The 27770-nt window shown below is 41.5% G+C and overlaps 1 long non-coding RNA gene and 1 pseudogene across 1 annotated transcript; one reads left to right on the plus strand and one right to left on the minus strand.

Moving 5' to 3' along the window:
• Nucleotides 1-14292: 14292 nt before the first annotated feature.
• Nucleotides 14293-15449, plus strand: LOC131501622 (5'-AMP-activated protein kinase subunit gamma-1-like; annotated as a pseudogene).
• Nucleotides 15450-22964: 7515 nt separating this feature from the next.
• LOC131500943 (uncharacterized) lies at nucleotides 22965-26831 on the minus strand. The gene is made up of 2 exons (XR_009256540.1): nucleotides 26545-26831; nucleotides 22965-23208 (listed from the first exon to the last, which is right to left on the minus strand). It is a non-coding gene; the product is annotated as an uncharacterized LOC131500943 (long non-coding RNA).
• Between the last annotated feature and the right edge of the window lie 939 nt (nucleotides 26832-27770).

The following is a 27770-nucleotide window of genomic DNA, read 5'->3' on the forward strand; positions in this document are numbered from 1 at the left end:
GGAGTAAGAGCTGAAAGGAGAGGGGAAGTCAAAGAAAATGGTCTTAGTTGCATTTTTTAAACAAAATTTTAAATGTTTATTTTTAAGAGAGAGAAAAAGTGAGAGAGAGAGAGAGAGAGAGAAAACGCTCAAGTTGGGGAGGGGCAGAGGGGGAAGGAGACACAGAATCCAAAGCTGGCTCCAGGCTCTGAGCTGTCAGCACAGAGCCTGACGCGGGGCTCAAACCCATGAACCTGAGACCACAACCTGAGCCAAAGTCAGACGCCCAACCAAGTGAGCCACCCAGGCACCCCTGGGGAAATGTAATATTAGAGGGGCAGTGCTGGAGGCTTACTGGAGAATTGTGGACATAAATTTCAAGCAAACCCGGTAAACATACTTGTGCATGGTTCTCCTCTCGCTGCTTTCCGTTGCCAGGTGAAGTATCTTAAAAGTTGGGGTAAGAGAGTTTGATTGATATAAGATTTGTGACTTTAATTAAAAATACTTAAGAGAATTTGATTGATTTAGAATTGCAATGGAATGTGTAGAAACCTCTGGATTAGTAAATAATTTCAGACTTAATAGATTTATAAATAGTGTTCAGTGTTTAGCAATTCTGTTTGTTACATTTATAATCCTGCCTTGTCAGACATTTGAAGCACTGAAGAGAATCAAATTTGCAATTGTGGTTAAAAATGCCAATGATGAGGGAATGTTATTAATCAACTTTGTAAATGATGTTAAATATTTAGGAGAATTTACTATGTCAAATTTACAAGCTAATTTAGCATTGATCTAAGAACAAATAAAAATCTGTCAGTCGCTAACTTTACATAAGAGATAGCTAGACTTATAAACACAATAACATGATCTGTAGGTTGTGTGTTAAAGACTTAGGGAAAACTAGGTTTTTAAATCAGTAACTTTAACAAATCGAGCATTCGCTAAAACACAGATAACTGTAAGTATACTCTTGTTTGCAGTAAGGTCCAAATTTAGATGCAAAAAATATCGCTGTTCCCTGTGAGATGCCATCTGATGCCAGTCTCCCTATTTCCTCAGCACAGGTACCCACAGCCCATGCTCTGAAATTCCACTAAAATGATAGAAAAACACAGTCCTTCATTAGCTGTGGTTTTTCTCTCTACTGTTTTAGCTAACCCCGGGGTCAACCACAGCCCAGAATCAGATGACCCTCCTTCCAACTTATCATCAGAAGGTCAGTAATAGCCTAATGTTACATCACATGCCTACATTATACACCTCGCATCATCTCATCATGTGGGCATTTTATCATCTCCCATCATCTCAAGAAGGGTAGATACTGGACAATGAGATATTTTAAGAGAGACCACATTTGCATAACTTTTATTACAGTATATTGTTATAATTGTTCTATTATTTGTTATTCTTTTTTAAATTTTTTTATTCAAAAAAATTTTTTAATGTTTATTTATTTTTGAGAGAGAGAGCACGGGAGGGGCAGAGAGAGGGACAGAGGATCAAAGAGGGCTCTGTGCTAACAGCAGAGAGCCTGATATGGGGCTTGAACTCACAAACTGTGAGATCATGACCTGAGCTGAAGTTGGATGCTTAACCAACTGAGTTACCCAGGTGCCCATTTTTGTTATTATTCTTAATCTCACTGTGCCTTATTTATTTAAAAAAAATTTTGGGGGGGGGGGGTTGGGGGCAGAGGGACAGGGCAAGAGAGAATCCTAAGCAGGCTCCCTGCCCAGAGCAGAGCCTGATGTGGGGCTCAATCTCACAACTGTAAGGTCATCACCTGAACCGAAATCAAGACTTGAACACTTAACCGACCTAGCCCCCAAGCACCCCTCCCTGGGCCTAATTTATAAGTTAAACTGTACCATAGGTAAGTATATGTAGGAAAAATCATAGTATATACAGGGTTTGGTACTATCCAGGGTTTCAGGCATTCCCTGGGGGTGTCGGAACATACACCCGGTGGTTAAGGTGGGGCTACTGTATACATCTTCTATTTATATACACATGCAAATTTTGCATATATCCATAATTGCCAAAAAACAAGAAAGAATCCTATCAGTAAATCAGAAATGGTGACGAATTCTTGTAAGACAGACTACATAAGGGTCCGAATCAATGGCAAAATCAGGGTAGAGAAACTTGACACTGAACACTCAGGAGGGAAGGCACTTCTCCCCAAGGGAGACTGGGGGAAATCCAAGATTAGAGGAAACAAACAAGAAGAATGAAAGAGGTCCCCCAGGGTAGTCCTTGAGGTAATTAAATACAGGGCTGCATTTGGTCTGGCTGGATCAGACATCCCCTTCTGGCTGGCAGCTCCAGAAGGATAAAGTTTCCGGGATAAAGACCTCAAGACTATTTTTTTTGAACAAGAGAATAAATACTTCTCCCTGGGAAGGCTCTGAATTTGAAGGTTGACCTGATTGGGGAAGCACAGCCCTTCTTAACAAGGCCTCCATAACAACAGGGGCCAAGGTTGGGGAGGAAGAGGAAAGGTTGTTCCCAAAGACTGCCCCCGACAGCCATGTGGGTAGCTCTCCAGGGTAGGACACTTCAGAGTAACCACAGAGGCTGCAGAATAAGATGAACAGTGTCCAAGATAATATTGAGTTACCACAAAGGATAGAATATAAGCAACCTGGTCTAGCAGTAGGTGTACCCCCCTGTCTCTTAGGATCTCCAAAATTAGCTCCTGAAGTAAGAACAGGGATTCTCATTTGGACTCCAGCTTCCAACATGGCAAAGTCTGGAGAAAATAAATGGTGGATATAAGAAACATGGTATCCAAAAAAAACAAAACAAAAAAAGCCCCCAAAAAACCAAAACCATTAAAACTTGTGGATATATCTGAATAAATAAATGAGTAGAACTTCATAAGATCTCAGCATTGGAGTCAAGATGAAAAGGTTTGAAGGTATGTTATGGCTTGAATTGTTCCAGGAGAGGCCCAGGTGCAGTGTAAGTTTAGATATTGCCAGGAAGATATCTATTTAAGGAGATTTAAGGTAAATTGGGATGGGTCATCCAGGAGGCTCCTGGGGTATTGGTAATATTCCATTTCTCAATGTAAAAATCTTAAGTTTTGTTTGCTTTATGTTCTTTTTTCCAGTGTGTATTATATTTCTCTACTTGTGGCATTTTATAATAAAACATTTAAAAAACAAACAAAAAGCAAGAATGACTACTAGATTTTTAGTTTTCAAACCCAGCTGAGCATTAAATAAGGACTTGGTGGTGGGGGGCAGAGAGGAGGAGTTAAAAAATACTGATGCCTAGAACACCCCCAGACCAAACAAATTAGAATCTCTGGGATGGAGTCAGACATATGTATCTGAGAACTGCTGCACTAGAAGAATAGAAATAAAAATAAACACACTCAACAGGAGGAAACATTAATCACAATCATTGTTAATGGGTTAAATTCCCCAATTAAAAGGCAGAACCTAGACAAGATCACCAACGTCCACATTTTCTTCATTTCTCAGGTGTCCTATCAGTATTGGCTTGGTTCTCAAATTCCTTGTGGTCATAAGATTGCTGTAGAAATACTGTCCCTATATTCTTTTACATTTGGATTCAGAGGGAAAACTCTTGAGTTTGTGCTGGAAATCTCAAAAGTGTTGTGGCATTTCTCTCTCCCTCTTTTTTTTCCCCCTAAGTGATCATGTGCCAATCACTTACCCTTGAGCAGGTCACTATGACCAGGAGACTTTGACTGACCATCTACTGCACAGGTATGGGGTGGAGTCAATACCACTGGAACTACGTGGGATGAGAGTATGGGGGAAAAGGTGGAACCACAAGCAAAACCCACAAGCTGTTAGAGTGAATGGAAGCTGGGCATTCAAAATGAAAACAAAAAACAAAAAACTTTTCCATAATGGAAATACAGAGTTAAAACATTAGAAAACAAATATAAACTAAACCAAAGTGGATAGGTTCAAAGTAGGAGGTTAAGAGATGGAAACTGGTTGAAAAAAAATATCATGTCCTAATGAAAGAGCTGCCTGTGGCCTTGGCTGTGGCTGGAGAAAGAGCACTGGACAAGCTGAGTCAATATCCATGGCAACTAGTCCATCCTACATCCCCAAATATGTATCTGCAGTTCAGATTTCTCTCTCCACATTTATATACACACTCTGGACAATTATTCTACATATCTGAAAGGCAGCTCAAATTCATCATGTGCAAAACTTAATTATCAAAAGACCACAAACCTGCTCCTCCTCTTGAATTCCTTCTCTCTTTAAAAAAAAAAAAAAATGTTTAATGTTTATTTATTTTTGAGAGAGAGAGAGAGAGAGAATGTGAGAAGGGGAGGGGCAGAGAGAGAGGGAGACACAGAATTCGAAGCAGGCTCCAGGCTCTGAGCTGTCAGCACAGAGCCCGACATGGGGCTCAAACCCAAGAACCATGAGATCATGACATGAGTGGAAGTCTGATGCTTAACCAACTGAGTCACCCAGGCGCCCCCTTCTGTCTTTTTTTTAATTTTTTTTAATCCAAAAAATTTTTTTTTATTTTAGAGAGAGCACGCACATGCGTTTGTAAGTGGGGGAGGGGCAGAGGGAGAGAGACAATCTTTTTTTTTAATTGTTTGTTTATTTATGAGAGAAGTGAGGGAGGGAGGGGCAGAGAGAAAGGGAGAGAGAGAAACCCAAGCAGGCTCCATGCTGTGAAAAAGAGAGCCCGACCCAGGGTTTGATCTCACAAACCGTGAGATTATGACGAGAACTGAAATCAAGAGTTGGACACTCAACTGACTGAGCCACCCAGGTGCCCCTACCTTTTCTTTATTAATAACCCCGTCCTCTGAACCAGGAACCTGGGATCATCTTTTATTACTTTTTTAAAATTTTTTTCAACGTTTATTTATTTTTGAGACAGAGAGAGACAGAGCATGAACAGGGGAGGGGCAGAGAGAGAGGGAGACACAGAATCTGAAACAGGCTGCAGGCTCTGAGCGATCAGCACAGAGCCCGATGCGGGGCTCGAACTCACGGGCCGTGAGATCATGACCTGAGCCGAAGTCGGACACCCAACCGACCAAGCCACCCAGGTGCCCCCTGGGATCATCTTTTAATTCCTTCCTCTCTCACCTCTGTGTTAATCTTTCTCTAAGTATGTCCATTCCATGTCCATACCACATCTCAGGTCCACTCCTGAGTCTTCACCAGTGCTCAACACAACTGCATTTTAACCATTTGGCTAATTTGTTTGAATACGTATCTCTTCCACGAGGCTGGATCCATGACAAGAGGCCCCATCTCAGTTTTACGTTTCTGTGTCCCCAAATCTGAACTTTGTTACTGGTACTCCTTAGGTACTCAGATATTTGTGGAAAGATTAGACTAAGTTAAAGTCTGCCAGCATCAAGGTTTATGCACCACCTTCCAAACCTAGCACTATATTACTTGGGTAATCTTCTGAAAGTGCAAATTTGCCTCTATTTTACCCTCTGTTTAAAATCTTTGCATCTTTCAATGCCCTAACCTACCCCCCATCACCTAAAGCAAAGTAGTGTCTCTTAAATTTTCAGTATCTAATAACAACTTACTGGCTGTCTGGAGCATTTGCAAACCTCCCCTTTTAAGTAAATATCCATCGGTTTTTTAAATAATAAAATTAAGATATAATAACTTAAAATTAATAATATTCAAGTATCCCTTGCTGTCCAATTGTATTTATCTCCTAAGTTTGAGTTTAGAAAACAAGTTCATATAGCAAAGGATCCAGGAGGATTTGCACATACTTGGTACCTGAATTTTGGATAACAAGTAGCAAGAGTTTGGATAGAGTTACTGCTAGAAGTCTTTGAATATACTCAGATCCTGAACTGAGGAAGAAAGAGTTAAAAATTGCAAAAGCAGAGTGGTGAGAAATATCAGATCAGTAAAAGGGAGACTGCTGTTTGTAGTCGATTTAAAGTATATAGTTAAAATAAATATATATCTGGATTAATCACAGATGCAACTTATTTTTGTTGCACTAAATGAGAAAGCACTAACTAAGAATTATGGGCTACTGGTTAAAGCAGAAAATGTTTAGTGGCCCTGAGAGATGGGATTTTATGAAGTCGGGTGGGACATATACTTAGAAACAGGGGTGACGTTTCTCATTAAAGACCACTTTCATGACCCGCTAAGTCTAAGAACGGATCCCCTTCAAAGGTTGGACGGCTTCACTGGGGTGATAGTTGCAAATGAACTGCTTTTTGTTTTTTGTTTGGGTTCGGCTCTTGCAAAGAATCCCTCTGTGATTCCTAGCATTGTGTATGGTTATTAAATAATATGTCATTGATTTCTTTCTCCAGAGAATGAAGAAAATCAAGTGTTGTCAATGCCTGCCTGCGAAGCCTCCTGCCTCAAAGTTCAATTTCCTGATACCTTACCCTCAGCACTGAATATCCTCAGCACATTATATCCTATTATGTTGGGCCTGAAAGGAGAAGTTCAAGCTCCTGACCACAGTGTGTTGACATATCACTTGAAATCAGAGATAACATTTCTTCACAATGCTGATAACGACAACAAGGACCAGATTTATGATTTCTGGTCTTTCACGGGATCATCAGTGTTATAAAGAAATCTTATCTCCTCCTTCATTTTGACTATTCACATGAGTACCTTCCCCGGGGACAGCCAGGATGCTTCAGTGTGGAAAAGTAGTTTTGGTACCTGCCACCCATATCTGCACAAAAAACACAGGAAAGACATACGCTCAGTGACTGAGATTTGATGGTGCTAACAATTTTCATGACATCTTCAACCCTTAATTAAGATCAGGATGCATAACTGTTCTTAGTAAGTAAAGCGGTGGGCCATTTAGCACTTGGATACAACCATTTTTGAGTAGTCAAGTGAGGTTGATGGTCAAAATGGCACAGTTCCATGCCCTTCCTCCACCTATCATATTGTAGTATCCTCTCTCCTCATCTGTGAGATGGCCATGTGACTCTGCTGCAGCACCGTGGGATGTCAGTGATTGTGACAAGGCAGAGACTTGATGAGTGCTTGCATATTTGGGCTGGCTTGTTCTTGCTCCTCTGCCTTTGCCGTAAGAACACGCCTGGGCTAGCCTGCTGAAGGATGGGACGCATGGTGTGGAGCTACCCCAGTTGTCCCAGATAAGTCTATCCCAGACTAGCCAAGCTGATACCTGGACATATGAAAAAACCCAGCCAGCCGCAACAGAACTGCCCACATGACCCACAGTCCAGCCAGGCTGGTTTCAAGGTCATGTGACGTTTGTAGTCACAAAGGGACTCTGTGTTAAGAAGGCCCTATGCTTGGTTTAATGTTCTGCTGTCACTGTCTTTAAATTCTTAGTAATTTTTCCTTAAGGGGCCCTGCATTTTTATTTTGCACTGAGCTCCACAAATTATGTAGCTGACCCTGCCCACATCTTATCGATGACACTGGGGTGAGCCTAGCTGAAATGGGAGAACCACCTGTTGGCCTACAGACTCGTGAGATCAATAAATTCTCAGTGTTTAAGTGACTGTGAGATTGTGTTGCATTATTGTAGTGATAGATACTGATACAGCAAACCTTTCTTAGGCGGACGCATGGCTGGTCCTCCATGATGAGCATTACCTCAGAGATGCTTCTAATCTGCACCGTGTCTCACAAAAATATTAAGTTAATTGATAAGGAGAAGTCAAAAATACCAAGTGTGTCTTTCTCTTTTATATATGTACCACCGGGATGCAAAGAGCTGGTTCAGACCTTCCCTACTAGTGTTTTAGACTCAGCTGTAAAACAAAATATCACCATGATAATAATAGTTCCACCGTATTTGTATGCCATTTGTGTTATGCAGCATACAACCCTGTCATTAGGTTTGCTTATGGCTACCTTTGCTTTTCTCCTAGCATTTGTGCTGAATTTGAGGCTGGCTTATTTATTTATTTATTTATTTTGAGAGAGAGAGAGAGAGAGCAGCAGAAGGGCAGAGAGAGAGAATCCCAAGCAGGCTCTGCACTGTCAGTGCAGAGCCCAACTTGGGGCTCAATCCCCCGAACTGTGAGATCATGACCTCAGCCAAAATCAAGAGTCAAATGTGTAACCGACTGAGCCACCCAGGAGTCCCGAGGCCGGTTTTATAAGAATGCTGACCACAGCAGTGCTTGTATCTGTTGTTGCTGTTGTTTAGCCTCTTTACATTTAGAAATAAAATTAATCTCATATCACAAGACATTTTGTACTTAGTCCAGGAAAATCTACTGGTGAACCAGCTATGTTATTCTACTTTGGAAATGACATGAAATCTCTGAAGGCGTCATGAAGCTCTCGGACAGAGTTTTCTAATAGAGTGTACATTAGAGAGAAGAGGGGGATAAATCCCTTCCTCAAAAAAATCCAGATTTTAGATATTCATAGCCACACTTCCCATTCACACGTTGCCTTTCAGCATCTTGGATGAAATCATCGCATTCACAGATGCTCTTGTCCCAACAGATCCTGAAGTCCTGTTCCCTAATTATGCTTCTGACTTGCCGTGTTTGTATTACTATTTTTGTCTTTGCTTCTACACTTCAACGAACCACTTTATAGTCATTAATCTATTTTTGTTCATCAGAACCATAACAAAACATAAGAGTAACAACAAAAAATGCAAATTTTACACCCATAAACAATAACATGCACGTGATATAGCTAAAATAAACTATGTATCCTACTGACTGAATTTCAACTACACCTTGTTAAGAGTCTGACCATTTTGAGCCATCTGCATTCTTGGACCATTATTAGGAGAATAATGGTACTTGATAATTTTTCTTCCTTTTCAAATGTATACAATTCTTAAGCACCTATTTTCCCATTGCCTATGTCACAGAAGCTGTCTAACAACTTGAAGACCATTTGTTTTACAGACAAACGGATCTCATTTTAGGAATACTGACCCGAAAGATAAAGCCTGAATTCTTTGATGTGGTGTATAAGCCATCCCATAATCTTACAGTTGTCATTAGTGTGTGTGTGTGTGTGTGTGTGTGTGTGTGTAAGCTGTTATTGGTATAACAATGGCAATATCCCCAAGACCTTAAATGAGATCATGTGATCAGTGCCAATCTGAGCATTTCAAATGGATTCTTATTTTAAATTCACAATAGCACTTGGAGGTAGGTGCTAGTGTTGTTATTACACACTTACAGATAGGGAATTATGAATATTACAGAGGTACTTGCTTATGATCACAGAACTAGTAGGAGGCTGAGCAGAAACGTGATCCCAGGCTTGTCTAACTCCTAATGACCATGTTATCTGGTAGCCTCTCTTTGACCTCCCCTTCATGTACTCTCTTCCGAACACACTGAGCCACAGCCATGCCACAGCCATGCCACACCCCCTTCCATTCCTCAGTGACCTTCCATCTGTGTCTGTGCATTTGGCTCCCTCTGAAATGTTCTCTTCCATCTCTCCCCTTGTCACCTTGGTGAACTCTCACTCACCTGTCAGCACCCCATTTAAGAGTCTACTTTATTAAGTCTTTTCTTCCACCCACATCCTAGGATTTTTACCTCGTCTGTTAATAGCCTACATTTTATTTCTTTCCGTTATCCAGATAAAGATGCAAAAATGTCTAGAGTGACAGCTGAGTTATTAAGAATTACAATATGACAGAACATAATTTACTACATTTTATCTGATTGTTCCCTGGTCTATCATTAGTCGACTCCATTTACTGACTTATGTCTCAATGAATAGGCAGTTCCTTACCTTAAAAATGTTATTCTCAGGTGGTCAGAGAACAGAATTAATTCTCATTGTGTCTATAATAACAACTAGTTAACTTCATGAGGCACAGAAAATACATTCTCTATTTTACCCTTTCCAATTTACTCTCAGGGAGTGAGACCCATGATAATAGATAAAGTTTCTAAAATCACTATCCCTGGTAGATGATACTGTTTTATAGATACTTAGAAAATACAGTTCTATCAAGGTGGCAAAAACACATCTTCAGGTCTGCTAGTAATTAAGAAAGCCGTAAGTTAATCAGCTATATTCTTTTTGAAGAGAAAGCAGAAGGCAGTGGTTTAGAGTAATGGTCCCATACAGTCATTTGAACATTTACTTCAACAGTATACATACTGGGCCTGCACCCCCACAAATGTGTGTATTTATTTATAGTTTATGTATGTGCACATACTACCGTATGCAACGTTCAGTATGTCACAGAACATTCACGAAATGGAAACTAATAGAAATGAGGTAAGGAATAAATATAATTAGAAGTTCTACTGATTTTCTTCCTCATCCAACAGATCACCTTGTATTCCTACATTTGCACTACTATTGAAGATCAACAGTCTGCAAATCATTCATTGGACAAGTACTACTAGTCCACCTGGATCCAGATGCTGGCTCACCCCAGTGATCCCCAGGACCAGGGGGATCCCTGTAGACTCAGGATCCAGGTCCACCACTATCTACCCAAGCACCAGGTCTGCCTACCCAAGGACTCCAATAGCAAGCCCATCTATGGGCACCCCCAGATGGCCCACTCAGAATCTCTGGATAGGCCAACTGGTGAAAGGTTTTACCTGTTGAAGCCAGTCTCAAAAGACTGGAAGAGGTGACTACTTCCCCAACTGTGCAGACAGCAAAAACAAGACCACAAGGATCATGAATAATCAAGGAAACATGACATCACCAAAAGAAACTAATGAAATTCCAACAACTGATCTAAAGAAATGGAGATCTATGAACTGTCTGACAAAGAAATCAGCATAACACTCTTGAAGAAATTCTGTGAGCTGCAAGAAAATACAGATAAACAACTAAATGAAATTAGGAAAACAATGCATGAACAAAAGGAGAAGTTCAACAAGAAGCAGAAACCATTAAAAAAAAGCCATTAAAAAAAAAAACTGTGCCTGAGTGGCTTAGTCAATTGAGCATCTGACTCTGATTTTGGCACAGGTCATAATCTCACAGTGTGTGGGATTGTGCCCCACCTCGGGATCTGTGCTGGCAGAATGGAGCCTGCTTGGGATTCTCTCCCTCTCTCTCTGCCCCTCCCACACTCGTGCTCTCTCTCTCACTCTCAAAATAAATAAACATTTTTAAAAATCCACAGAAATCCTAGAGTTGAAGAATAACTAAAATGAAGAAATCAATAGAAAGCTCAACAGCAGACTCAACCAAGCAGAAGAAAGAATCTGTGAGCTAGAAGGCAGATCATTTGAAATAATCCAGTCAGAAGAGCAAAAAGAAAAAAAAGAAATGAAAGAGTAAAAAAGCCTACATGAATTATGGGATACCATTAAAAGAAACCATGCCTTAGTGGGTTCCCAGAAGGAGAAGAGTGCGGAAAAGAGGTAGAAAGCTTATTTAAAGAAATAATGCCTGGAGCATCTGGCTGACTCAGTCACTAGAGCATGCAACTCTTGATCTCAAGGTTGTGGGTTCAAGCCCCACGGTGGGTGTAGAGAATACTTAAAAAAATAAAAATCTTTAAAAAAAAATAAAGAGGGGCGCCTGGGTGGCGCAGTCGGTTAAGCGTCCGACTTCAGCCAGGTCACGATCTCGCGGTCCGTGAGTTCGAGCCCCGCGTCAGGCTCTGGGCTGATGGCTCGGAGCCTGGAGCCTGTTTCCGATTCTGTGTCTCCCTCTCTCTCTGCCCCTCCCCCGTTCATGCTCTGTCTCTCTCTGTCCCAAAAATAAATAAAAAACGTTGAAAAAAAAAAAAATTTAAAAAAAAATAAAGAAATAATGGCTGAGAACTTCTCATATTTGGAGGAGAGATTTGGACATCCAAAATTCATGAGGTTAATAAGTCACCCAAAATTTTAATCCAAAATGATCTTCTTTAAGACACTTTATAATAAAACTATATAAAATCAAAGAAAAAGAGAATTTTTAAAGGAACGAGATTTTTAAAAAATTCTCACATATATGAGAATCCCCATAAGGCTACAGAGGATTTCTCAGTAGAAACCTTATAGGTCAGGAGAGAGTGGAATGATATATTCAAACTGTTGAAAGGAAAACAAACAATCAACCAAGAATAATTTACCTGGAAAAGTTGTTTTGAGTAATGAAGGAGAGATAAAGATTTTTCCAAACAAACAGAAGCTGAGGGTGTTCATCATCACTAGACCTGCCTTAAAAGAAATGCTGAAAGGAATTCTTGAAGCAGAAATGAAAGGACACTAATTAGGAATGTGAAAATATATGAAAATATAAAACATACTGTCAAAGGTATAGTCAAATTCAGAATACTAATACTGTAATATAGTTGTGTGTTAATCTCTAAGTGTAGTGTAAAGGTTTAAAGGACCAAAGTACTAAAAGTAACTATGGCTACAATGATATGTTAGTGGATACACAATATAAAAGAGATAAATGGTGACATCAAAAAAATAAAATACATGAAGGGAGTAAAAGGGTAGAATTTTTGTATATGATCAAAGTTATCATCTTAAAATAGACTCTTAATTCTAAAAGACATTTTATACAATTCTCATGATAACCATAAACAAAAACCTATAGTAGATCCACAAAAGGGAAAGAGAAGAGAATCAAAGCTTATTACTATGGGAAATCATCAACTCACAAAGAAAGACAACAAAAGAGGAAGAAAGAAACAAGGGACAAAACAACCAGAAAACAGTTAAGATGGCATTAATAAATACTTACCTATCAATAATCACTTCAAATGTAAATAAATTAAATTCTCCTATCAAAAGGCATAGAATGACTGAATGGATTAAAAAATACAACTGACTATATGTTGCCTACAAGAGACTTCAGCCTTAACAACATACATAGACTCAAAGTGAAGGGGTAGAAAAATATATTCCATGCAAACAGAAACCAAAAGAGAGCAGGAGCTGCTACTTATATCAGCAAAATAGACTTTAAGTCAAAAATTGTGGGGGTCTTGGGGGGCTCAGTCAGTTATAAGCATCCGACTCTTGCTTGATTTCCACTCAGGTCCTGATCTGGAGCCCTGCATTGGGCTCTGTGCCGACAGTGCAGAGCCTGCTTGGGATTCTCTCTCTCCCCCTCTCTCTGCCTCTCTTATGCTCTCTCTCTCTTAAAATAAATAAACTTAAAAAAAAATTGTAACAAATGGGGCTGGGTGGCTCAGTCAGTTAAGCATTCGACTCTTGATTTTGGCTCAGGTCATGATCTCACTAATCATGAGATCCAGCCTCCACCACTATCAGCGTGGAGCCTGCTTGGGATTCTCTCTCTCTCTCTCTCTCTCTCTCTCTCTCTGCTCCTCCCCTGCCCACTCCTGGGCATGTGCACACACTCTCTCTCTCTCAAAGTAAATAAATAAACATTAAAAAATTGTAACAATAGATGACAAAGGTCATTATATAATGACAAAGGGGTTAATTCATCAAGAGAATATAATAACTATAAATATATATGCACCCACTATCAGAGCACCTAAATATATTAAGCAAATACTAATAGATCTAAAGGGAGAAATAACACTACAATAATAACAGAGGGCTTCTGAGCTCACTTCCAACAATGCATAGATTATGCAGACAGAAAATCAATAAGCAAACATTGGACTCGAACTATACCTTAGACCAAATATAGGCAGAACATTCCACCCAACAGCAGAATACATATTTTTCTGAAGCACACTAGGATAGATCATATGTTAGGTTGCAGAACAATTCTTAGCAAATGTAAGATGACTGATATATCAAATATCTTCTCTGACCACAATGATATGAAACTAAAAATCAACTACAAGAAGAAAACTGGAAAACTCACAAATGTGTGGAAATTAACATACTCTTGAACAGCCACTGGGTCAAAGTCAAAAGGGAAATCAAAAAATAACCTTGATACAAAGGAAAACTGAAACATCACACACCAAAACTTATGCGATGCAGCAAAGGCAGTTCTGAGAGGGAAGTTTAAAGCAATAAATGCCTTCATTAAGAAAAAAGAGAGTGGGGCACCTGAGTGGTTCAATCGTTAAGTGTCCAACTTCGGGTCAGGTCATGATCTCGTAGTTTGTAAGTGAGTTCAAGCCCCGAGTCGGGCTCTGTGCTGACAGCTCAGAGCCTGGAGCCTGTTTCAGACTCTATGTCTCCCTCTCTCTCTGCCCCTTCCCTGCTCATGGTCTCTCCCTCTCTCTCAAAAATAAATAAAACATAGAAAAGAAAAGAAACGCTTATGTTAAAAAAAAACAAAAAGGAAAAAAAAAAAGAGAGAAAGCTTCCTAAAGCAAATGAACCCAGCCAGTGTCTCTTGCAAAGGACATGGTCATTTCTTGGGATAGTTTCCAGCTCTGGAAAATGAACACACTCAAGGGTCCGCAGAATCTAACTCTAACATGTACACTTCTTTTATGAAGTCTCATCATGGCTATGACCTGATTCCCACAAGCTTCAATTTGTTTATATTTGATACTTCCCTGTAGGTGAAGAAAGCTTCCCCCTCCCACCCGACCCCTTTGGCAACTAATGGTATAGGAGCTGCTCCTTTGTGGGATAGTAAGAAGAAAAGTTTTGTGGGCATGCGGGCCATCACCGATTTCACCAGTATCTTGCACCACTAGGGGGCGCCTAGGGAGCTCAGTTAGTTGAGCCTCTGACTTCAGCTCATGGCATGATCTCGCGGTTCGTGAGTTCAAGCCCCGCATCGGGTTCCTCGCTGTCAGCACGGAGCCCACTTCTGATCCTCCGTTCCCCCCTCTCTCTACTCCTCCTCCACTCATACTCTTTCTTTCAAAATAAACACTAAAAAATTTTTTTTAAATATCTTACACCACTATTAACAATCAGTATTGGTATAGATCTATGAGCTGAAAGAACACAAAATAGAAACTTGGAGGGAGGTGTACGTCCGGGACTCCTCGAATCCCTTGTCTGCATTGCTTCTAATGCCAGCTTATTTGATGCTGTCTCTTCATTAATTCAAAATAAGATCCGCAGGCTGCCAGTTACTGACTCAGAATCAGGCAACACCTTGTACATATTCACCTATAAGCACATTCTCAAGTGTCTCAAATTGTTTGCTGATGAATTCCCCAAGCCAGAGTTCGTGTCTAACTCTCTGGAAAGAACTTCAAGTTAGCACTTAGGCCAACGCTGCTATGGCCCACACCACCACCCCTGTCTACATGCCTCTGGGCATTTTGTACAATGCGGATTCTCAGCCCTGCCACTGGTAGATGAGGAAGAGCGTGTGGTGAACTTCTACCCCAAGTTTTATGTTATCAGTGTAGCAGCAGAACAAACTTAGAGTAACCTGGATGTGTCAGTGACCAAAGCCCTACAATGCTGATCACATTACTTCAGATGTGTCTTCAAGTGCTACCTGCATGAGACTCCGGAGACCATCATCGACAGGCTGGTGGATGCAGAGATTCACCTCTTTGTAGTGGTGGATGGGAACGATGCAGTCAAGGAAACCGTATCACTATCTGACATCCCTCAGGTCTCAGTGCTCACCAGCAGGGACAGAAAATCCTGAGCTGGTCGGGCAGCACCAGGGGATAAGTCATACTCACTGCCCATCCCAGCAATCACAGATGAAACCTTGAGAGAACTGTGATTATTCCCTGCTCAGGAGACCCCTCCTCTTCTACCTGGAAGTTGGGGAAGGTACGGGAAGAGGAAGGACAATGGGTTTTAAAGTGTCTCTATTCTCACAATACTCTTGAAAAGAACTTTCAGCCTAGCCCAGCCTAGTCCCTGTCCTCTTAGACATAGTCCCTTTTCTGAGCAAACTCAGGTTCTGTGCCCCTGAGAAAAACTCTGATCTCTAAAAGATGCCCAAACTTCACCCCAGCCCTCAACTCTGCCTCTGGCTCCACCCTAAGATAACAGCATAACAAAACTCTTCATAAAGATATTTTTTACTTATCCTGTTTCATGCTGTATGGAAGAGGCTGAATCCACTTAGTGACATATCTGTCCCTAATAGGAATAAGGAGGATGAAGGGGACGGGGGGGGGGGGGGGGGGCGGTCTTTGGGTTCCTGTGCTATAGATACATGAAGGGAAATGGGAGTTAGGTAGAAGACGAGGACAAAGTGGTTAGCTGAGGTATTGTTTTTCATAGCAACCCTGATTAAAATGACAGAAACCTAAACAACAACAAAAAAGAAAAATCACAAATAAAAAACATAACTTTACCCCTAAGGAACTAGAAAAAGAAGAACACACTAAGCCCAAGGTTAGCAGAAAGAAGGAAATGACAAAGATCGGAGCAGAAATAAATGAAACAGAGACCAGAAAAACAATAGGAAAGATCAACCAAGTTAACAGCTAGTTTTTTGGAAAGATCAACAAAACTGACAAACTTTCATTCAGACAAAGAAAAAGAGAGGACCCAAATAACTAAAATCAGAACTGAAAGAGGAGACAGGGGCACCTGGCTGGCTCAGTCAGTTGAGCGTCCAACTCTTGATTTTGGTTCAGGTCATGATCCCAGGGTCATGGGATCGAGCCCCATATTGGGCCCCATGCAGGGCATGCAGCCAGCTTAAGATTCTCCTTCTCTCTCTCTGTCTCTGTCTGTCTCTCTCTCCCTCTGCCCCTCTCCCCAACTTGTGCTCGCACTCTCTCTCTAAAAAATAAAAAGGAAAAAAAATAAATGAAAGAGGAGACATTACAGCTGACACCACAGTAATACAGATGATCATAAGAGACTGCTATGAACAATTATACACCAACAAATTGGATAATCTGGGAAAAAAGGATAAATTCCTAGAAACATACAACCAGTCAAGACTGAATCATGAAGAAAGAGAAAATAGGAACAGACTAAAAACAAGTAAGGAGATTGAACTGATAATTTAAAATCTCCCAACAGAGAAAAAAAGCCCAGGACCAGATGGCTTCCCTGGTGAATTCTAACAAATATTTAAAGAGTAATTAACATCAATCCTTTTCAAACTCTTCCCAAAAATTGAAGAGGAGGGAATACTCTCAAACTCTTTTTGTGAGTCCAGCATTACTCTGATATGAAAGACAGATAAGGATACCACAAGAAAAGGAAGCTACAGGCTAATATTCCTAATGAATATAGACACAAATACTCTCACCAAAATACTAGCAACATGAATTTAACAGCATATTAAAATGGTCATACAACATGATCAACATACTCATGAGGCTTATCCCTGGGTTGCAAACCAATAAATATGATATACCACTTCAATAAAATGGAAGATAAAAATCATATAATCACTTCAATAGAGGGAGAAAAAATATTTGACAAAACTCAACATCCTTTCCTGATAAAAACTCTCAACCAACTGGGTGTAGAAGGAACATACCTCAACATAATAAAGGCCTTATATGACTGACAAACCCACACCACATTCAACAATGAAAGGCTGATTTCTCACTAAGACTAGGAACAAAAGAAAGATGCCCATGCTCACCACTCCTATTCAACATAGTACTGGGAGTCCTGGCCAGAGCAGTTAGGCAAGAAAAAGAAATAAAAGGCATTCAAACCATGGGGCGCCTGGGGGGCTTGGTCGGTTGAGCGTCCGACTTCGGCTCAGGTCATGATCTCGCGGTCCCTGAGTTCGAGCCCCGTGTCAGGCTCTGGGCTGATGGCTCAGAGCCTGGAGTCTGCTTCTGATTCTGTGTCTCCCTCTCTCTCTGCCCCTCCCCCGTTCATGCTCTGTCTCTCTCTGTCTCAAAAATAAACGTTAAAAAAAAAAAATTTTTTTAAAGGCATCCAAACCAAATCAGAGAGAAAGAAGTAAAACTGTCTTTGCAGATGTTATGATCTTATACACAGAAAATCCTAAAGACTCCACACACACACACACACACACACACACACACACACAATTAGAACTGAATGAATTCTGCGAGGTGGTAGAATACAAAACCAACTTCCAAAAATCGGTTGCATTTCTGTATGGTAACAACGAACTATCTGAAAAAAAAATCCCGTGTTAAATGGCATCAAAAATAATAAAATACTTAGGAATAAATTTAAACAAGGAGATGAAACATCTATTCAATGCAAATTGCAAGACACTGATGAAAAAAACTGAAGAGTACACAAAGAAATGAAATACCTCCCATGTACAAAGATTGAAGGAATTAATGTGATCAAAATGTCCATACTACCCATCTGTAGATTCAATGCAATCCCTATCAAAATTTCAGTGGTGTTTTCCACAGAAATAGAAAAAACAATCCTAAAATATACACAGAACCACAAAAGACCCAGGATAGCTAAAGCAATCCTGAGAAAGAAGAACAAAGCTGGAATAATCAAAATGGTTTGGTACTGGCATAAAAACACACATAAACCAGTGCAACAGCATGGAGAGCCCAGGAGTAAACCCACACACATACAGGCAACTAATGCATGAGAAGGGAACCAAGAAAGGATAGTCTCTTCATTAAATGGTGCTCAGAAAACTGGATATTTACATGCAGAAGAATGAAATTGGACCCTGTGTTACACCACTCACAAAAGTTTTAGGAGAATGGATTAAAGACTTAAATGGAGGGCCCAAAACTGTAAAATGTACTAAAGGGAAATACAGGGGAAATGTTCCTTGACATTAGTCTTAGCAACAATTTTCAGGATATTACAACAAAGTACAAGTAACAAAAGCAAAAATCAACCAGTGGAACTGCATCAAACTAAAAAGCCTCTGCATAGAGAAAACAACACTTAGCAAAATGAAAAGACAACCTATAGAATGGGAGAAAATATTTGCAAATCATCTATCTGTTAGGAGTTAATATCCCAAATATATGAGGAATTCACACAACTTAATAGAAAAAAAACCTGAGGGCACCTGGGTGGCTTAGTGGGTCAAGCGGCCAACTCTTTTTTTTTTTTTTTAATGTTTATTTATTTTTGAGAGAAAGAGGGAGACAGAGCATGAGTGGGAGAGGGACAGTGGGAGACACAGATTCCAAAGCAGGCTCCAGGCTCCAAGCTGTCGGCACAGGGCCCGACGTGGGACCCGAACCTACAAACTGTGAGATCACGACCTGAGCCGAAGTCAGACGCTTAACTGACTGAGCCACCTGGGCACCCCTAAAATAAACATTTTTTTAAAACAAAAAAATCTGATTAAGGAATTTGAATAGACATTTTCCCAAAGATGACATAACAGGTACATGAAAAGATGCTCAACATCGTTAATCATCAAGGGAATGTAAACCAATACCACAATGAGATATCACAGTATACCTGTTATATGGCTATTATCAATAAGGCAAGAACAAGTGTTGGAGAGGGTAGAAAAAAGAGAACCCTTGTGCACTGCTGGTGGGAATGTAAATTGGTGCAGCCACTATGGAAAACAGTATGGGGATTCCTCAAAAAATTAAAAATACAACGACCAGATGACCCAGTAATCCTATTTCTGGGTATATGTTTGCTGGAAATATAATCAATATTGGAGAGATATTGCTCTCTCCTGTTCACTGCAGCATTATGCACAGGAGCTAAGACATGGAAACAACGTAGGTGTTCACCGATGGATAGTTGAATAAACTGTGATACACACACACACACACACACAGGGATATTACTAAACTATAAAAAAGAAGGAAATCCTGTGTTTTGTAACAATATGGATGGACCCTGAGGGCATTACGTTAAGTGAAATAAGTCAGACAGAGAAAGACAATAATGGTATATTCTCATTTACATGTGGAACCAAAAAAAATCTGAATTACTCAAAACAGAGAGTAAAATGGTGGTTGCCAGGGGCTGGGCGGGGGGCGGGGAAAATGAGGGAGATGTTGGTCAAAGAGGACAAACTTCAAGCTATATGTTCTGGGAATCTAATTAATGTACAGCATGATGACTATAATTAACAATACTATAGGGGCACCTGGGTGGTTCCGTGGGTTAAGCCTCTGACTCTTGATTTCGGCTCAAGTCATGATCTCATGGTTCGTGAGATCAAGCCCCATGTTGGGCTCTGTGCCATCAGCTCTGATTCTCTCTCTCTCCCCCCTTCCCTGCTCATGTGCATGCACGTGCCCTCTCTCAAAATAAATAAATAAACTTAAAAAAAATATTATATTATTGAAAATTGCTAAGAGAGTAGATCTTAAATGTTATCACCACAAACACAAAAAAAATTATGAGAGAAAATGGAGATGTTAACTAACTTTATTGTGGTAATCATGTCACAATATATATGTGTATCAAATCATTACATTTTACACCTTACACAGGTTATATGTTAATAATATGTTGATAAAGCTGGGAAAAAAGAAATTATAATTCTCTACAGTAAAAGAATAAAGTAGAAAAATAATTTTATTGTCTCAAAAGACACAGGAAAAAATATTTGATAAAGTTCAAAACCCATTAATGGCTGAACAAAACGGGGCAAAGGAGAAATAGGAATTTTCTTAATCTGATTTAAAAAAACCCACAAAACTCTAAAAAAGCCCTTCAGCAAACATGTTCCCTAACTGTGTAATATTGAATGCTTTCCCTTTGAGATCAAAATGAGACAAGGAGAATTGCTTTCACCGTTTCTAGTATATTGTATTAGAGGATTTAGCTGGTACAATGAGGCAACAAAAAGAAATTAGAAGGTGTAAGGATTGCAAAGTAACAAAATCAGCTTGCAGAAAACAGTTTGGATGTTTTAAGTTGAACTGAGGCATACTATATGATCCAGCATTTTCAATTCTAGGTATATGCCTAGGGAAATTCTTGTACAAGTACACAGGACGTGTGTGACAATGTTCACAACAGTGTTATTCATAATAGCCCCAACTGGGTGTGTGTATCGGGGTGGGGGGGAACCATCAAGAATAGAATGCATAGGGGCATCTGGGTGACTCAGTTGGTTAAGCATCAGACTTTGGCTTAGGTCACGAGATGTCACAGTTCGTGAGTTCGAGCCCCACATCAGGCTCTGTGCTGACAGCACAGATCTTCAGGTCTTCTCTCTGCCTTTCTCTCTGTCCCTTCCCCGCTTATGCGCATATGTGCCCCCCCCCCTCTTAAAAATAAAATAGACATTAAAAAAAAGAGAGAGTAGAATGGATAAATAATTTGTAAAACATTGACATGGTTGATTGCTATATGCCAGTAAAACTGAATGAACTGTAGCTACAAACATAAACAGAAATGAATCTCAAAAATATCAGGCAAAATACATATGCCACAGAAAAATGCCTGCAGTGTGATTACATTTACATACAACTCACAAAGTTGGAGAAACTTAGTAATATATTGCTTAGGGATACACGCATACATAAAAAAAAAACAGAAAAATTATTACAGAAGTCAAGATAAAGGTTACCTCTAGGGAAGATGAAGAGGGATGTTTTTGGAAGGCTTCTACAGTGGGAGGTGGTTTTCACAAGGGTATTATTCTTTAAGCTCTACATCTGTATTTCATACATGCTTTATGTGTGATATATTTCACCACAAAGGTCTTTTTCTAAAGCAATTCCCTTTAGATCTAATTACCAGTTTGCAGAGAATATAGAGCATAGCAGAACACATTAAATGATACCATGAGTAAACAATCAGCAACGTCTAGACTTTGGAAAAATCTAGAGGGCAAATCATCTTGTTTCTTCAGTACAAAATTTCAAGGGGAAAAAAAGAAATGAAGAAGGAACCTGTAACTTACAGAAGACTTAACAGACATATTCATCAACTTCCATGTGTGGATATTTGGATACTCATGGAAGAAAATACTGCAAATTAAATAACATGGCAATTGCAAATGTGTGAGCATTAACTGGTCAGACGATAATAAGGATTTATTTGCAATTTTATTGGGATGTGGTGATGGAACAGTGGTTGTGTTTAAAAAGGGATTCCTTGGAGTGCCTGGGTGGTTCAGTTGGTTAAGCGTCTGACTCTTGGTTTCGGCTCAGGTCATGATCTCACGGTTGGTGAGTTTGAGCCCCATGTAGAGCTCTCTCTCTCTCTGCTTCTTCCCCTCCCTCTTCCCCTTTCCCACTCACTGTCTCTGTCAAAATAAACAAATAAAAACTTACAAACAAATAAATAAAAAGGAAGTCCTTGTCTTTTACAGGTCGATAATGAAATATTTATAGATGAAATTATATCAGTCTTAAGATTCAATTCAAAACAATCCTGGGTGGGAGGGATGGTATAAAGAAAACAAGATTGGCCATGAGTTGAAAATTATTGAAGCTAATGATGGTATACTGGATTTCACTAAGTTTTAACTGTGTTTGAAATTCTGCATACTAAAATTAAAATAAAATAAGATAAAAACTGGAGAAAAAAAAAAAAAAGAAAAGAAATTTGCTCAGTCAAGATCTTCTTTGAAAGGGACATTTTGGGGTTCATTACTTTCTCATCGTGCCCAGAATAGCACCATGCTTCTTCCATAGGACAATTTAGATCTGTACTTCTCAGTCTTTTTTTTTTTTTTTTCAACTTTTTAAAATTTATTTTTGGGACAGAGAGAGACAGAGCATGAACGGGGGAGGGGCAGAGAGAGAGGGAGACACAGAATCGGAAACAGGCTCCAGGCTCCGAGCCGTCAGCCCAGAGCCCGACGCGGGGCTCGAACTCACGGACCGCGAGATCGTGACCTGGCCGAAGTCGGACGCTTAACCGACTGGGCCACCCGGGCGCCCCTGTACTTCTCAGTCTTTAATGTGCATCTGAATCAGAAGGATCTCGTTAAAATGCAGGTTTGGATTCAGAAGACCTGAAGTGGGGCCTGATATCTGCATTTCTGACAAGCTCACAGGTGATGCTGACGCAGGGCTCCCTAAAGGATGCAGTTATTCCCTCTTCATAACCTCTCTTCCATTGGCCTTCTGCCACTTCCTCATTGTCCACCATCCCTTCCTGGGCCCGTTCCCATTCTGGCCCAGCTTAGATTCTGTGGCTCACCTGGACCATCACTCCCTTGTAAACCCCTTCAACAGCTCTCCTGTGGGATTTGTCCAGCAAAACTTCAACGTGATGACACTACCGTCTCCAGGTGCTTGAACCCAAGCGTTTAAACGACGGTGGAGAAAACGACCCAATACACACTCTTCATAGGCACTCTGTTTTATGCAGCAACCCTGCTCCCTCCTTTACAGTGCTTATTTCTCCCTCTCCAAGAGGACCAGTTCATATGTCCTCTCTTTCCTCTTCCCATCTCCTTTACTCTCTGCTAATGACCTTGCCTTTGTTGTGAAAACAAAAGTTGACACCCAGCAAGCTCTTCATCTTCCCAGTACCAAATTTAGGAGTCTTTGGGTGCCTGTTCCATCTTTTCTCCTCATCCCCGCCTATAAAAAAATTAAAATCTGTCATCACCTGTTCACACACACTTTTCCATCCCATCCCCTCTTGCTCATTCAACTGCACCATATTGAGAGTTTACATCATCTAGAGGCTGCTATTGTTTTTAAAAAAGCAAATATAAAATCGAGACAGTTCTTCTAACCCTGCCCCATATCTAAATACTGCCTGATTTCCATTATGCCTTTCATAGTTTACTTACCTCCCTTCACTCCTTAACCCACGCCAACAGGGTTTCTATCCTCACTGCTCCACCAAAACTGCTCTAGTCCAAGTCTTCAGCTAGCTCCAAGGTTCCAAGTCAGACAGACACTTTTCTGTCCTCAATTTACCCAGTGTCTCAGCAACATCTGACCCAGTTCATAAAATTTTTTATCTTTTTCTGTCCTTCCCATCCCCATCCCCACCCCTCACCCCTCGCAAATACCCTCATCCTCTCCTAGTCTTTCCACTTTGGGAATACGTTCACCGACCTGGGAAGCTTAAGTATGTCCTTTTTCTTTAACGCCTTTCAAATCCATCAGCAAGCCTTGCTTTTCCTACCACGTAAGCATTTTTTTCTGATCTGTCCACTCCTATTCCATTTTCATTGCAATTACATTAAACTAAATTGTCTCCTAGTTCCCAAACAGGCCACCTACTTCCTTGCCTCAGGGCCTTTGTACATGCTATTGCCTTGCCTGGAACACTTAAACACATTCTGAGTTCCATATGGCCCAAATTTCATTCTAGGGTAACAATCTCAAAGTCTTCCTAGACTCTAAGCCGTTCCCAGATAACCCTGTGAGAAAAGGAGACATTTCTGTATCACAGTCTAGATACACTCTTGATCCATGTCCAAAACAGATGCTCAGACTCCTACTTGTTCCAATCAGAAAACAAAGGTTGATACATGACCAAGTTTAAGTTCATTTCCAATCATAGTAAAATTGGCCCCAAATTTCCTCCTGGTTTTCAGTTCCTTCCCACAGTAGAGGAAGACAGTACCAGATTTTCATTTTCAATTCATGTTGTAGACTGAAAACAAATGGAACCCCATTTTTTGTAGCTCCTCTGGTCCAGAGACATATTTCTCCATCCCTTGAATCTGGGCTTGCCCATGCAACTTGTCTAGGCCAATGGAACACTAGCAAATGGGAAACAAGTGGATGTTTGAAATGTGCATGTGCATTGGGCCCCCCCACCCCAACCTCGTTGCTTTTGGAACCCAGCTGTCATATGAAGAAGACGGGGCTAGCTCACTAGATGAGGAGACACATGACCCAGTCAAGTTCAATTGCCCCTGCCGATCAGCAGACAAATGAATGAGATCATCTAGGACCAGCTACCTGCAGCCAGCCTGCCAGCTGACTAGCTGCACGAGTGAACCCAAGCAAGAACTACCATCCAGATGATCCCACCCGCGACTGCCAACCCATGGCATAACAACCCATGGCTGTTTTAAGCCACTATGTCTCAGCGTGGTTTATAATGCAGCAAAAACTAACTGATACACCTCTTGAAGAAGTCTTTTCATACTGCAGATCCAATTATGCTACCTCCCTACTTAAAATGCTTTAATGGGTTTTCATTGATCCTGGAATACAACCCAAGTCACTTTGGCAAGGCCTACAAGATATCCACGCTCCTGAATGGCCTCATCTCCTGTCATCATCCCAATCACACTGTACTCAGCCCACTGGCTTCTTGCTGGTCTTTGGGTGGTCCCAACTCTTTCCCACCTCAAGGCCCTCACACATACTATTATTCCTTCTGGAATGCTTTTCCTGGATCTTCACCTGCTTGACTTCCTGGCTCCTCTCTCAGGTTCCAACTTAAGTATTGCATTGGTGACTCCTTTGACCAAGTCTTCCTCTTTGTCCCCCCAACTGAAGCATGTCTCCAGTTACATATTCTCATGGCACCCCCTTATTCTTCTAGGCAAATACACTGATTTGAAATAATATGTTGTCTTATGTGGTATGTTTAATAGCTGCCTTCTCCAGTGGACTGTAAACCCCATGAGAACAGGGTGTCTCTGTCTTGCTCACAGAGGTGGCCCCAAACCTTGCATACTACCTGTCACATAGTAACGTGGATGGATTTTTTTTCTAGGCAGTTTATCGCAGTAGGTAACTGTGCAGGCTCTGGAGAGATTCTTCCTGGGCCCTGAATCCTAGCTCTACCCACTTACTAGTTGAGTGACCTAACTGCCTGCTCTGTGTCTCAGTTTGCCTATCTCTAAATTGGAGACAGAAATTGCACCTGTTCATTGAGTTGTTGGGTGGATTGTGCTCAATAACTGTTAGTTATTTCTTGCTGAACAGGTGTCAGCACACCTGGATAACAGTGAACCAGAAGCTAGATCTGACACAGCCCACACCTGCTTCCTATAGTAGTGTGGACACTGCCAAGATTAAATCTAAATGTGTCTCCTGCATGGCTAGTTTTTCAACCAATGCTCTGCCTCATTATACAAAGGTACAGCCTCAAACTCTGAGCCAGCCCTCTGAAAAGCATAGAGTCCTAAGCCTTGAGCACTGGATCCTGGCCCCTGCTTTAAAACGTCACTTCTCCCACAGAGTCAGACATTTGGGGTCAGAAAGCAATGTCTCCTGACTGCTGTAACTGCCCCTCCTATCACTTGATGATCTAGCTAAGCAGGGATCTGGTTAGCCAATGAACATCCACCCAAGGAACAGTTCTGATGGCCCCAAGAAATAGATCAGTCACCCTCTAACACACAAACACACACACACACACACACACACACACACACACACGACAGGAAGTGGGCCATGTACATTGTGTTAGTGAGAAAAACATTTTGGAAGGGATAATTAGTGTATTTCCAATCACCAAGTCCTCAGAGTCTTGTCTTGCAGGTTCTGGACAGAAAGAATAGAAGATCTAGGTGTCCAGAAAAATAGTAATTTTAAAAGGTGAGGGGAACAGACCCCAAAGAAAAGCAGGAGAGAGAGAAGAAGTGGGGGGGCGAATAAGAGGAGAAAATAGGAGTTGGAGAGGGAGGGGGCAGGTGAGAGAGAGACTCAGAGGAGCAAGGCTGAGGAAGGCAAGAGATGGGAAAGAGGCAGGCCGGCGGGGAGAGGGGGGAAAGGGACGGGGGAGCTCCTTCCACCCCAGCGCGACGTAACCAGTAACCAGCGCAGCTCCGCTTTCCGGGGAGGCTGCGGAGGTTCGGCGGACCGAGAGCGAGAGCCGCAGCTCCCCGGAGCCGGCAGGCGCTTTCCTTCCAACGTGCCCAGCAAGGGTGTCCTGTGCATGCTAATGAGGCAGCCTAGGACAGCTTCACAAATAATTGCTCACAGTGTTCAGTAACTTACCAGGCTGGGAGTCAGTGGGCTGCAGAATGATGGGGCACAGCTCCTGGGGGACCCCCAGCAGAGGGGGCCTGGTCTCCAGGTACCCGGTGCTCACAGGTTAGTGCCTGCAAGATGACGGGTTTTCCATTCAGTCGGGCACCAGCCCAAAGGGAGGGAGAGCCAGACCAAAAGGCAAAAGAGAGGAGGGGAACCTGCCTGTGTTTTTGTATTTAAATTGTTTTTGAGCCCACGTAGCCCTGGGAGTCACATGCTGCCTCCAACATCACCGGAGTCATCACATGATACAGGTCCCCCATCATGTGATAAGACAATTCTGCCTAACTTCGGCCCCCCACCCCCACCCCCATCTCACAGGCTGACGGATAAAGTGCTTCTGGAGGAGCCCCCCGCCCCTCCCCGCAGAAATCTGGTTGAGGGAGGGAGGCAGATGGAGAAAGCTTGGAGCCCATGCAACGCTGAGATCTTGACGAATACTTAATACGCCTTTCCCCCTCCTCCTAAGCTGCTGCGACTTGGAGCCGAGCCAGCCTCATTTGAATTCCAGCCTTTGTGAATAACTCAAGTGTCGCCACCGTTGCTCCAGCAATCGCAGGGCCTTTGCGCTCACACCAGCCTGCCTCGTTCTGGAAAGCCCTGGTCCGCCGCCTCCCCGCCCCGCAGCTTCCATGCCGCCTCACCGAGCAGCGGGAGCGGGGCGGAGGTGGGGAGACTGCGCCCGCTGAACCTTCTAGGCTTTCTTTCTTTCTTTTTTCTTTTTTTTTTTTTTTCCCCAGCTGCAGTGAGAGTCAGGTGGGGCCCCGTCTGGCTCTCTGATTAGGCTGTCTCCTCTTGGTGATCCTAGCTCTGTTCTGCCTGCAGGATTTCTCTCTACCAATCTGCATGTGTGCGTGCATTTCTAGGTTTGTCTCCTTCATCAAGATACAGTTGAATCGATTTGGTTTAAAGATCTGTTGGGCTTGTTTCCTCCCACGTCAGTAGCCTCCTTTCCTCATTGATTCCTTCACTCTAACAATCTTTTATTAAACAAACGTTTTTGTAGAGCACCTACTATGTTGCAGGTCTTGTGCTCGGCACTGGTGAGGAAGAGAAGGAGAGGTTTTAAAGATGCATAAAGTCGGCTCCCTGTTCTTGGGGTCATGTTGTGGCCGAGGCAACAGAAACACAGACAGAAGTAGCACATGCAGATTTCATGGTCACACAAACTTGTTTGTACAGAAATGTAAATT

The sequence above is a fragment of the Neofelis nebulosa genome, chromosome 18 (genome assembly GCF_028018385.1).
Source record: "Neofelis nebulosa isolate mNeoNeb1 chromosome 18, mNeoNeb1.pri, whole genome shotgun sequence".
In the NCBI taxonomy this organism is placed as follows: Eukaryota; Metazoa; Chordata; class Mammalia; order Carnivora; family Felidae; genus Neofelis; species Neofelis nebulosa.